Source organism: Rhea americana, unplaced genomic scaffold (genome assembly GCF_003343005.1).
Source record: "Rhea americana isolate MKP2758 unplaced genomic scaffold, rheAme1 scaffold_353, whole genome shotgun sequence".
NCBI classification, from domain to species: domain Eukaryota; kingdom Metazoa; phylum Chordata; class Aves; order Rheiformes; family Rheidae; genus Rhea; species Rhea americana.
Window position 1 is genome coordinate 237,024 of NW_028186483.1, and position 13,770 is coordinate 250,793.

Sequence of the window (13,770 nt, forward strand, 5' to 3'; positions counted from 1 at the left end):
TAAAATAGGATTAGATCTGAAAAGCAAGAAGCATGAAATATGACTTGTTTTCACAAGCATTTAGTTCTTATGGGTCACAGCTGATGTGTGCTGACAGGGCCACAACAACGGGGCCAGCCAGGAATCCCTCTCAGTCCATCCTGCAAATCTCAGCCTGTCCACTTACATGGCACTTCTAACACTGCTTTTTCTGAATGAAAAAAACACAAACTGAGTATCAGCAGGTAACCAAGGTGAAGTCCCTTCCATCTTAAATGTAAGTACAGTCTTTTTGTGGTAGGCTCTTGCGTTTTTTTTTCTTTTTCCAATGACCATGCAAGCATGCAAGTCCCATTGACTTCCAAAGAAACTGCATCTCCATGGCAGAAATCAGCATTTTTCCTACTGCTTTTCTTTCACATTCTTCCTATAAGACGTGCCTAATTTCTTAAGACTCAAGCTGCACTATCAACAAAGCAAAAGAAAATACCAACTTATCCATTACTGATATTTGCTGAATGTTTTTTGCAACGTGCTCTGACCTAAATGTGTGAGGTTCCAATGTTTTCACCCTTCTTGCTCCAATTTGTCCCTTCCTAGAAAATATCACATATAAGATCCTGAAGACCTGTGCTGCTATACACAATCACTTCTGAGGTACAGATAATTCTACCTATTGCACCGATAAGCATTCGAATTATGTTCTATCCGCAGATGCTAAAATAGATGTTACTCTGTGACACCACTGGATGCATAGAATTGTACCCAAACAACCTTCAGAAAAGGCTGTGGCCTGTGAAATGAATAGTCTCCCTGCAGCTGTTGCCAGTAATGGGGAAATACGGCCTTTAGATTAAACCATATAAAGGGTTCCTTGACAGTGGCTTTTTTACTTCTTTCCCCTTGTCCACAGTGAAAGAATTGAAATATTTGTGGCTACTCCACTTTGAAAAGAAACAGAAAACCAGTTCCACGTGGTCTAGTTTAAATGCTTCCTGTCACTTGCAAACAGTGGAAATCTTTTCAGCACAACTCGCAAGCCCAAGTGCTTCCTTCCTASCTTGGACCACTACTGAATATCAGAGTCCACAGGGGAAGACAGTGCCTTGAATAACTGTGGCTTCAAGAAATCAGACTCTGTCCACAGATCCAGCCCTGTCATCTCTCTATACAGAGACTAACCTTTGCAGAACACAAATCTCAAGCCAGTGAAACTACCTCCGTGTGGCTTTGGCTCCTCGGGACCTCAGTTTTCCACATAAGTAGGACAGAAATAAAGATTTGAGCACTCTTCTTCCTCTTCTGGTTTTACAGGCTGAGCTCTGATCTCTTGTGTTTGAACAAATTATAGCCAAGTAGAGATACATCTGAGTAATTTTCCCCAGACACATGCTGTGTACTGGGTAATGTAAACTGGCAAAACCCAAAGGGGACTTTGTAAGGGAAACGTTACYATTAATTTATACTCCTGTGGAACAGTTGGCTGATGTGGTGAAATACTCCAGAGATGAGCCCTGAAAAAGCAGTGCTCCTAAATGCTTCTTTAGAAGGAGTCTTAGGAAACGAACAGCCAATGGAGCCGTCTACAGATGGTTCAGCTTTTCTAACTTTTTCCATTTTCACTTTAAAAAGACAGTGCAAAAGACTCTTCATTCTCAGTTTCCAAACACTATCCAAGCACTTTATGCCATTTTTCTGCCCCAGGCTCCTTCCTATGTTAATATTATTGAAGCTATGGAGCTCTTATTTGCTTTCCTTAAATCCACAAGAAACCCCATAATCTTGGGAAAGTTTTGATTTGGGGTGCAATAGGAAAGATAAAGTCAGTTGATTTTTCATGGCATGCCAATCATGCACTTGGTAATCTTCCTATTTAATTTCCTGTTAGGTTTTCAATTAAATCTCTAATAAAGAAAGAAAATCATACACCAAGACAAACCTGCATTTCTTTTTTATCTAACCGCATTTTATAAACATTTTGTGTACACAAAAATCAATTATAAAAATTAGTCAGCAGCATGAGTGTTCCATACTTGTTTCACATGCAATAGAGCATTTCTCTACAAAGATTTGTGTGACTCGTCAATTAAATCAGACAGAACTAAGTAGTGGTAATAATAACAAAAATAATAGTTATACAGTAAGTTAGCTTGATCATATATATTCCAGTTGCCATCCCACTTTCAACTGGCTTATTCATACCAATCCTTACAGGGGAACTAGGAAATGCTTGAAGACAGACCATTGATGATGGCACCTTCTCCTGAGTTTTTAGTGGACAGGTAACCTAATGTGGCAGTATGTGAAAATCTCACAGTAAATCATTCTTCAGCAAAAGTGATTAAAACAAAGACACTGTCATTGCTGACCCTTCTTTTAGAAATCACAGAAGAAACACAGCATGCCTACAGGCTGAGCACTGTCTGGTAGACACATGAACCAGTTAGGCAAAGCAAGTCATATTCCAAAAACACTTCCATGAAAGGTAGGAAAGATTAGAGAATACTAGAGTTTTTAAATTCTCATGCAAAAGATTCAAGTCAGAAGAATACCAAATAATGTACTTAATGACATTTCAAATCAGTAACCACATCTTTAAAATTAGGTACAGCAGCTGGCTTTATCCTCTTAAAAGGAACATATGAGAACTTTATCAAATCTGTAGGCCATGCACAATGGATGAATACAACAATCTTTTGCATGGAAAGACAGGGCTTTAAAAAGCAACAGTTGTGGAGAAAAATGACAGGGCCCTAGCTTCTTCAGTTTTGCATGCCCTTTCAGCACTGCTCACTCCTGCTGGCAGAAAAAAAGTTAGGTTCCAATCTGCAGCTACACACTTCTGTGGCCAAAGGTTCAAAGTCCCTCCCTTAGGCTGGTTCTGTAAAGTTTGATCACCTCTTATATGATCCTCCCCTCCCAGTGACTGCAGGATGACCAGATTCTTTATTTCATATAGGATTACAGCTATAAAAGCATGAAAAAAAACCCACTGGCAATGCCATATCTGTTACACAGCCTCTCTTTTACTTGTAAAATGGTTTAATACCTATCTAAGGCAGAGAATTTCAACAGTTTGTATCTCACTAAAAATGCACACTTCATTTGAAGTTAACTATTGACTTATACAGTCAATACTTGACCAGTACATGTGTCAGGGTTGAATTTCAAGCAAAAACAAAATCTGAGAAATACTAATTCTTGTCACTCTTCAATTTTGCTTATTCTGGAAAAGCAGACAGTGACCTAGAGGTAGCTGTCATATCTTTATGTCTTGTTCAGTTTGAAACTGGGTTTCTGCCTGAGCTGTTTTCAAGTCTATTTTAACTATTTAGTTATCTGAGGATGATACCAGAAACCTGCTAAATTTGGCAGAAACTTGGCCAACGATATCTTTAATTCAAGGAACACTTGTAGACCCCTCCCCCAACCTTTCTTCCTCCCTGCCTAACGATTTCCTACCTAAGATGGGAGAGAACCAGTTAAAGAGCAAGTTAATGTAGGGGGCAGTCTTTCTCCAATTTCCAATAATCTCTCTCTTCATAATTGTCGGTTGAGTTTTCATCTACTAAATCTTGTCACACTGACACCTTCTGTATCAAATTTATTAGTAGGCTCTGGCTGTTCTGCTTTGCACCGTCACAGCTGCATAAACAGCATTGCCAGAAGGGTATGTGACAAGTCCAGGACTCTTAAAGCATGATTAGACTATTGCATCAGTGTTCCCGGAGCACTGTGCTGTTGGCATATCTGTTTCTCATTTGGGGCTTATTGCAAAGACCGGAGCCACTGGAAAGTAATTTGAAGAAAATTGCTAGTGCCCTGACACAGATCTGTATAGGACTTCCACAGGCATAGACATAAAAGGGGGAGAGACTAGGGCAAAAATAGCACACACCCATTTACTCTGGCCCAAGAATATTGCCAAAGCATTGTGTATGAAGAGACAGCCCTGAAGGGGTAGAGGCAATCTGATCTTGCAGCTAAAAACTGATGACTATTCATTATTTTATCGTGCCTTTTCTTTCTTTTCGCAATGCTTTTATCCTCATTTAGTATCTCTAATTCTGGGTCAGCATCTGCTGCTGGTCATGTGTCAGATGACTGCCGTGGCATCTGAGGTCAATTTCTGTCAGTGCATGATTAAAATACGTCTCTCCTCTTCCCTTATTAAAGTCCGTTTTAAGAACAAACCACTAGTTCAGATCTTCCCTGTCCACAACACTGCAAGTGCTGAAAACAATTTGACCCACCAAAATAATCCTCCTAAACAACTAGAGAGCGCACTCCTGACCCCAGTCTGAAGGAAGAAGAGGAGATATCCATGCCAAGAGAGAGGACAGCTAGATGCCTGCTCGGTATGTGGGTTATCTTTGGAGAGGCCACTCTTGGAGGAGTGCCATGAAAACCAGAGTTGACATTTATCCATCTCTTGCCTCCTCCTAATTGAAAAGAAGCTGGAGGTGCAAGCCAGGTGGCACAACTTTCCCTTAAAAAAACACTAGTGTACTAAAACTTCAATTGAATCTACCCTGCCTATTTAACTAAGGAGAATATGACCTAGAAGAAAGCCTGTATGCCCTGTGAAACAGCAAGCAATCCACAAAGAACAGAATGCAATCGATAACAATTTTTTTCCCATTCACCTTCCTGAGCAGAAATGAAAAGCAAGAATGAACATTTTTGCAAGATTCCTACTCTTATCTGAGTGTGTCTGGCATTCTCTGACCATGATCAGACTCTCAGCTTTACTTGCAGACACCACCCACTTACTTTCCAATATCAAATTGGTGTAAAAGCGTGCGCTGGGAGAAACAAAGACTCTAAATCCACCATATAATTTTAGAGTACTCAGAGCCTTCCCTAGACTGTGGGATGTATCAGGGAACATTACTTTTTAACAGGCACAGTCAGGAGGCATGTGAATAATTAGGTCAGCAGTGGCAACACTGAGCTCAGCAAAAATGGGAAATCCTTCCCATTACAACCACTAACGCAGAGGTGGGTGTGCTGAGGAGCTGGCAGGCAAGCTATGGCACGCCAGCCTGGGGCACCCAGTGCCCGCACAGAGGTTCATGCACGATAACCAGCGCAACAAGACAGGCAGCAAGGCAGGAAAGTGGGGGGAGTCCTTTGCTCTCAGAACAATACATGAGTTTTTTGCCCTGGTTTCCCTGGGAGCTCATCCATGAAGGTGAGAAGCATTTACATTTATGCCATGGAAGTATGGTTACCTCCATACAGTTTATCTGTCTTCAGATCTTCACTTAGAGACCGGAGATTCACTTTCTCTTAAAAGCTATTTCTGTTGTAAAAAAATAAAACTGAGACATAAATCAAAACATATAAAACTCCCTGTCTCTTCAAAATGCACTGTGGAATAGCTGAAAAATTAACACTGTGAAATTTTTCAACAAATTCAATTTTGATTCCAGAGAACACTATGAAGGATGTAAACTAATATCATATGTATATACACTCAAAGAAAACTTGACTTAATCACAAATGATCCAGTACCTGCAGCAGTGCTCCTTACTTTGTTTTTGATTTCTCACAGGAACATCTATGCCTACTGATCCTGTTCTCTTCCTTGCATTACACCCCCATGGTAAAATATAAACTGATTTACTATCAGTTGCATATTTCATAAAAACACATTTTCTCATGTTTATAAATTAAATCTCAGGAAGGGCTGTCATAGGACTTATTTGTATGCATACAGCATATTTAATCTACACAAGGTCCATTACCTGACAGTCTTGCCTCTGTATTAGCATTAACTCAGTCCCTGCTGAAATACTCCTCACAACTTTTTCTCTTTCTGAAATGGGTATTGCCACTTTCTCCAAGGTCACATCTTCTTACCAGGCTCCAAAGAACCACCGCCTAGTTTAGGTCAGAAGGGGCCTTTTGGGGCCCCTGGTCCAAGCAGGGCCAGGTTGGAGAAGGCTGCTCTGGGCTGTGTCCACGAGAGGTCTGAACATCTTAGAGGAGATGGGCAGACTCTACAACTTCTCTGGGCAACCTGTTCCAGTGTTAGGCCACCCTCATCGTGAGTTTTTCTTTCTTTCACTACTCTGCACTACTTATCCTTGCTGCTGACTTTCACCAAAGATCTTTTTGTTCTTGTCAATAATTCACCTAATAATTTCATCTTACTCCAAGAAAATACTTAAATTCCTCTAACTTTTCAGTTGTCACTCTTGCTTTTCAGTTGTCACCCTTCCTTTTCTGCTGTTTTTGGCTTTATCCCAGATAGAATTACCATACCATGTAACACTATTTTTCAGTATTTTAAATTTTCTATTCCTTTCTTTTGCATTTCTAAGTTCATGTATTACCTATGAAGCTAGGCTATTACTCTCTTTTTGCACATTATAGGTAGTTCTCTAAGCAGTATTTTTTCAGATAGTTACCTAAAACTCCTAATTACAAGTTCCCGTATTTAGCGTGAGTCTATCTTTTTCCTCTTAAAAAAAAATACACTATGGCATAGATTCAAATAAAAAAAAAATAAAACTAGCAAACATTTTAAGGCACAGTCTTAAGTTGCCTAGAGATTGCCTAGGCTGAAGTCTTCAAGGTACAGGGGAACAAGGAAGCGCTACATCTGTCATTAGCTCACAGCAAAAGGGAAAGTGCTCCTCTTCCCATGGACTGAAGAAGCAGTACCCCAATAGATTTCTTTCTCTCAGGAATAGGTGTCTGTTAGGAACTGTGAGGTGATTTATTCTCCTATCCTTGCTCTTGTGGAAAGTCTACAATAGGCCAGAGCAGCAAAGTTGACTTTTACTGCTTCAACAGTCTTATTCCTGTCCAATTCCTACTCTCCGTTAGTGCTTACACTATCCCATATTCCCCCACCTGGAAGACAAATACCTAAGACAAATAATTGACTACCTACCTCCCTAAAATTGACACCTACCTAAGACAAATAATGGAATACCTATTGACTAGTATCCCTTTTTGTATGGAATTTATGGGATGTAATAATCATATTTAGCAAACTCTGTGAGAGCCAGCAGTAGAATTCCAGATTGTCAATACTGTAGCCAAACACTGTCATGGCATCGCAAGTACAATCTCACCACCTCACGGCTGCTTTAGAGATTAACCTACTACTGATACCCCGCAGAATTACTAATTTTGCCACTTGCAGAGCGGGCAATCAGTTGGGAGGGTTGGGTAAGTTAGCTGGAGTATGGCCACGCAAACATGCTTTGGTGTTTAGTGCAGCCAAGAAGTGGAAATCTCCTACAGTGGATCTGCTGCTAGAGAGAGCTTCTGTTAAATCAGCAGCTGATCTGCTTTGGCAAACAAATCCATTTTCAACTTTTGAAAATGCTGTATTTGTGAGCTGGCTACCTTTTGCCCCTCTCTCCCTTGCCCCCTGCAGTTCCAGCTCCTCACTGTTAGAAGCAAAGACGGAAGTGGTTTGCAAACTGCAATGCTGTCATTGGCAATGGAGCTTCCCTGCTCATTCAGAGTTCCCTGCAAGTCTTGTAACATAGGTGCACTAAGCTAAATAAGTAACGCAAATGGGTCCCTGCTATTTAATGAACATTACTTGTACGTGATAAAAGGCTAAAGCAAACTGAAGCAAGTATCTGCAGATTTTGTTCCTTCAGCTTCAGTCACTGTTGTTTCACTCTCTCACTGGAGACAAAAAAGGTAACAGGCTTACTGAGCAAATGCACCAAATTCCTGACTTGTCATATGGCTGGACTTATAAAAAACTGGTCTGGGCTTTTATTTTCTTCAATACTACACTCTGCCAAGAAAAAGAACAATCTGTAAAGTGCATATCAAAGTTACTATGCTTAAAAAAATGCATACAACCATGCAATAAGGCTTCTACGTCTGACTCGAGCAGTGGAAGGCTGCCGAGTTGTCCCTGAACATGCAATACAGCAGGATGTTTACATTTACTTAGCGCACTGTGAAATTATCTGCTGTCCATTAACTTACTCTTAAAGCATTTACCTCCCCATGTGGCCCAGCAGTGACTTGTTACTAATATGCTAGGGCTTTGCCGAACTTCTGTTGAGTAGAACATATTTGAGGTCTGTGATTTTCATCGGCTGCTTTGTCAAGAGGAGGGAGCAGGGCTGGTGAAGGTTCGTTGCTAAACAGCTGCTCCATCCAGCACGCTACTGGCTACACAAAGCACAGTTTGTTAGGTGTGAGGGTCGGCGGCTGCCAGATTAGCTCATGTCTTAACTGCTTAGAAGTGAGAAATAGAGAGCACCCAGAATACCAGCCGAAATCCAAACTTGGTGTTTCCACTGCTGGAAACATCCTCTGTAAACGAAGCCCATAACACCAATATGAAAACCTTTCATTTGTATGTTTTTCTTTCCCTTTCATTTTTGTTCTTCATACCAGTTTTATTAGGATAAGATTAAAGTTATTTGGTTGAATTGGAAACAAACTCTGGGTAGTGACAGTGACTTCCTTTCTCTAGGACTGGTGAATTTATTGCAAAACTCACTTTGAAGCAGTTCCAGTTATTACAGCCCTTTCCAACACTGCAATACCTACAGAAACCAATGGTCCCTCCAAACGTGCAATTCTGCATCTAGATTTTGACCTAATGTATCTGTTAACAAATGAGAAATGGGGGGGGGGGGGAGAGGGGTGAAAGTGGAGGAAGACAAAAAGGGTGAACTAGTAAAGTTTGTTCAAAGTAATTTTTTTACTCTTAGAAAACTCATCTTCTATGCCCCTAGCCTGAGTTTTGAGAACCTTGAACTTCTCTCCCAGTTCTTGCAGATGGTGTTTACAGGATTGGCTAACATTTCCTTTTAAAAATAACTTGCCTGTTTCTCTCAGTATCCAGTGACATGAAGTCAACAAGTTAACTCACAATGAAATTATTCCACATAACTTTTTCTGGGGTATGTATGGTGCACAGAAAACTAACAAGATTCTCTTGAAACCATGTTTTTGAAAACTACTATCTTTCATAAGAAGAAGCCAAACAGGATTTCTGCACAAGCATGCTTCTCAACAGAGAGTCAGGTAGTGTCATGCTTAACCTTTCTTTTCTAAAACTGACCCTTGGAGTCTTTCACTCTCAAATCGACACAGCAAAATACAAGAAATCTCCAGACTTTTATGTACATTCAAACCTCTGCCCTCTTAAAGGCAATGACAGATTCAAAGGAACTTTCCTAAATTTCTCAGATTTTGTGTAGTTGGGATTTATTTTAGACCAAAGAGAGTAACAGCAGAAAATGGGTAGCTGCTTTCACAGATGCCAGGCCTTGCCACAACACTCTCCTCCAATCTCTTTCATAACAAGGAAACTCTCAATTCCAATACAGCTTTGCAGCTCTCACCTGCAGAGAGACTGCCTATAAGATTGTGACTGCAGAAAATGTAAGGAGAAGGAATTTTCCAGCAAGACTACATATTTTGGGTTGACAGAACATGAGCAAGCTTGCACTGCATTTCTTTAGCCAAGGAAAATTCTGAAAGACAGGTGCCAAAAGTAGAAGTATTTTGTTTTATTTTGGAAATGCTGAGACACACTGATAATCTTTCTCTTTTTGCCCTGAAAAGTAATTGAATGTTTAAAAACAAGTCAAGTTTGACTTTAGAAGCTGTTGAGAAATTTCAGAATGTTTTGTTTGGGCTGAACTATCTTCCTCCATCTCTATCCTGAAAAGCCTCCTCTACTTGTAGAACAAAAACTTGTAATCTTTCACCCAGTTCTAGGGCGTTGGTCATGCACTTATCCTAAGTTCTTCATAAGCAGAATGTCTTTCTATTTTGGGTCTCAGTTTCTAGGCTGTTTTTTAAGGCATGAAGCTGTGTCGTGAAAACTGCTGAACACTAATTCGCAAGTTAGGGTGGATGAGAATAATGAGTCAGCAACAGAGGCAAGCGTTGAAAATACCCTCTCTGAGATAGGCGAGTAGGAGGCAGTGGGAGCAATAATCACTGTTGCTCGTGTGATCTCATGGCAGCTGGGAGCCCGATTGCTGCTGTTATGATAAATGACTTTCCGTGTCACTGAAAATTCAGGTAAAATACTAACTAATCTGAAATGCAGTCAAGCTAGATATGATCTACCCTTATAGAATTTGATAATAAAGAGGAGAAGTGGAGAATGTATCAATGCTTCAAGTTTTTCCTCTATACTTTTTAGGAATGTATAACTTAAGAGAGAACAAAAAAAMCCCCAAAACAAAAAAACCCCAAACCCATCACATTGTTTCTGAATGCACTGGGACAAACTCTAGAGCCAGGCGTTTTCTAGAGTAACCTTGAAATGCCTGGCAGTAATTAATCCTGCTATATCTTCACCAGATCCTTGGTTAATGCTTCTACAAGGAATTCTTTAAGTGGTACCTAGGCAGCCTTTCCCTCAGGGAAGAGCTGTTAGAAACATCCCCAGGAGTTGCAGCAAGCCTTGCAACTTCTATTTCTCTGTGCCTGGCAAGTTCGAATCTTAACTATCTAATTTCAGAAGTGTCTACCCCTTCAAACAATCTGGATTATATATATATATGTGTGTGTATATATATATATATATATATGTATGTATATTTAAAAAATATATGTATATTTTAAAAGCTCTTCCAGCTTAAAGGGTGATCAGATGTACAGTGGATGGGTTGCTCCACTATTTGAGCAACTAAATATTGCCTTAGCAATTCTTCAACAGGATTCGTTGTCTAAAAGCATTTACACAGATACCTTCCGCACCAGAGCACCAGGGCACCGCTTGTCATCAGATGTTCTGCACAATAGTTCAGCATTCCTTCAGCCATGTGCTTACATCAAATTTACCTCCAAGCACAAAGCTATTTTTACTGGCATCCTTTCTCACTCTTGCTTTCCTTATTCCCTCATGCAATGATCACTTCCTATTAAATGTGATATTGAATAGCAATGACAATTTTTGTATTAATCCTCAGTCTCTCACTCCTCTCCTTGCACTGGATAGTTAAACCTTATTGGCTTATTTTCATTTGTCTTAGATAAGCACAAGACCCTGACTTGCCAAATTAAGCAAAAACACTGATGGAATTCCAGAAGCTTAAGCAAAGCTAATATCGAAGCATTGCAGCACATCTGATAATTCTGTCTACTCTGTTTTTATGTCTGAGTCACTGATTTTAACTAATGAATTTCCTTACTGCTGTATTTTGAAGTGGTAACAAGTGATGAAGACAGACTACCTACTACTCCTTCGTATCAGTACTCTGCGTTGTGCAGAAGGCCTCACTGCAAGGAGAAGAGCCTCCAATCAGAGTCTCCTTGCTCCTGCATCATCCCTGTTCTGCCTTCTCAATCATTTAATGCCCTATTTCCATAAAGTCTGAGGAGATGCAACCTCTTTTCCATCTTCTCCATACTTGAGTTTTTGTCTCCTCTTCCTGATGTGAATGGAAGTGCACAGGAGGTCAAAAATTAATTCAGCATAGATAAAATATATCTCAGAGCTGCTTTAACATGAAATACAAAACTGGCTTTGGATGAGCATCTTGCCAAGATTCTTACTGAGAGAGAGTGAGTCAAGTTGAGTGTTGCACTATTGCAGTTGCAGGGACTGAAAACCTGAACTGGCCCAATATAATACTGTAGTATGGCATATTGGCTAGTTTTACTCAACGAATTCGTAACTATATGTCTCTGTCTATAAGAACAATAGATTAAATTTTATCCTTTGCTGAAATTTTCAAAGACAGAGGATATAATCCAATATAAGGCACAAAGTTGGAAAACCACAAAATTGCAGAAGAATGATGAAACAGACTGATGAAAAGCAGTAGATACTCTGCTCATAATGAGGTTTCCATGTACTTCAGCTTCTGCACTGGTGAAATCCTAGCCTCTAGAGACTTTTGGATGTAGTTCATACTTCCCAAGAAGCTGGGCAAAAGCATGAATGTTTCCAAAAGAGCTTCTGAAGCATAATGTTAAGGGAACCACCTTGGATGCAATGGACATACCTACTTGGAGTAAATCTACTGATGAAACTCTTGCAGGTGTACTGCATAATACTAGAACACAAACACTGCAGAAGCAAGCATGAAGCCAACAGTATGTATGTAGCCAACAGTATGTAGTAATCCTGACTGAACTCTTTTTTTTTTTTAATCTATGTGGTAGAAAAACTGAATAAAGGATGACCACAGTGACTATGTAATACCTCTGGGAGGTAAGTGCCAGAAAGGCATGGAAATCATCAAGTCTAAAGTGACTGTGTAGTCAGCAACAAATTAGTCTATGCTGGTCTTGACAAAGGAATTCTTTTGGTTATTAGGGAAATGAGGTCCTGGAGCAGACTTTGAAAAGGTGCAGTAGGAGCAAACATCTGAAATATTCTGAAGTAGTCCATGCCGGTTGCTGTCTCCCAGCACAATCTGGAAGGTATGCTTGCAAGGAAAACTAAAAATTCTTTGAGATAATGCCTCTTGTTAGTTTTAATTGCTACTCCCTCTGGTCATGTTCCTGCTGATTATCAAATAAGTTTGTTTTGAACAAGCTAGAACAATAGACTTGTTCATACCAGTTGCTGGTCTTGAAGAAAAATTTATAACTGGTGCTAAGATTAGCTTATATCTTGCTGGAATGCAAGAAGTGCTCTAGCTTAGGGACTAGTTGAAGAGCTGTAGGAGTGTAGTGGGATGACCCTCTGTAGCACTGTCATTTCAAAGTGGTGATCTTAAAAAGATAGATGTTCAAAACCAGCTTCCTAGAACTGTAAAAGCATTGTTTTCTATTCCAAGTATTTAGAAACCTTAGAAATTCTGCACAGCATACAGCTTCTCTAAACTTTCTATTTGAAATTCTTTGCCTCAAAGAGTAAAAAATATGGGTAAAGTGAAAGGACGTGTCAAGGCACCTCTGTTGAATAGACTACAGTGAACCTTGGACAAATGTGGGCTGTGTACCAGAATCTAGATCAGGCAGCATTATGATTAAGGTATCATAGAATCAGTAAGGTTGGAAGGGACCTCTGGAGATCATCTAGTCCAACCTCCCTGCTCAGCACGGTCACCTACAGCATGTTAGACAGGGTTGCGTCCAGGGGGGCCTTGAGTATCTCCAGAGAAGAAGACTCCACAACTTCTCTGGGCAACCTGCTCCAGTGCTCTGTCACTCTCACAGTGAAGAAATTCCCCCTCACATTCAGGCGGAACTTCCTGTGCTTCARTTTCTGCCCATTGCCTCTTGTCCTGTCACATGGGACAACTGAAAAGAGTTTGTCCCCATCCCCTTGACACCCTCCCTTCAGGTACTCGTAGACATTGATAAGATCCCTCCTCAGGCTGCTCTTCCCCAGGCTGAACAGGCCCAGCTCTTGCAGCTGTTCCTCATAGGGCAGGTGCTCCAGCCCTCTGATCATCTTGGCAGCCCTACGCTGGACTCTCTCCAGTAGCTCCATGTCTCTCTTGTCCTGGGGAGCCCAGAGCTGGACACAATACTCGACATAAGGCCTCCCCAGGGCTGAGTAGAGGGGCAGGATCACCTCCCTCCACCTGCTGACAACACTCTGCCTAATGCACCCCACGATACCACTGGCCTTCCTGGCCACAAGGGCACATTGCTGGCTCATGGTCAATCTGTCATCCACCAGCACTCCCAGGTCTTTCTCTGCAGAGYTGCTCTCCAGAAGGTCAGCCCCCAGCTCATACTGGTGCCTGGCGTTATTTCTCCCTAGGTGCAGGACTCTGCACTTGCCCTTGTTGAACCTCATGAGGTTCCTCTCCGCCCAGCTCTCCAGCCTGTCCAGGTCTCTCTGAATGGCAGCACAGTCCTCAGCTGTATCAGCCA

General features: G+C 40.9%; 1 protein-coding gene across 2 annotated transcripts in view; it reads right to left on the minus strand.

The window, feature by feature from the left end:
- ANKH (ANKH inorganic pyrophosphate transport regulator) overlaps window positions 1-13,770 on the minus strand; it is a 105,780-nt gene that overhangs the window by 47,352 nt on the left and 44,658 nt on the right. The window lies entirely within an intron of this gene.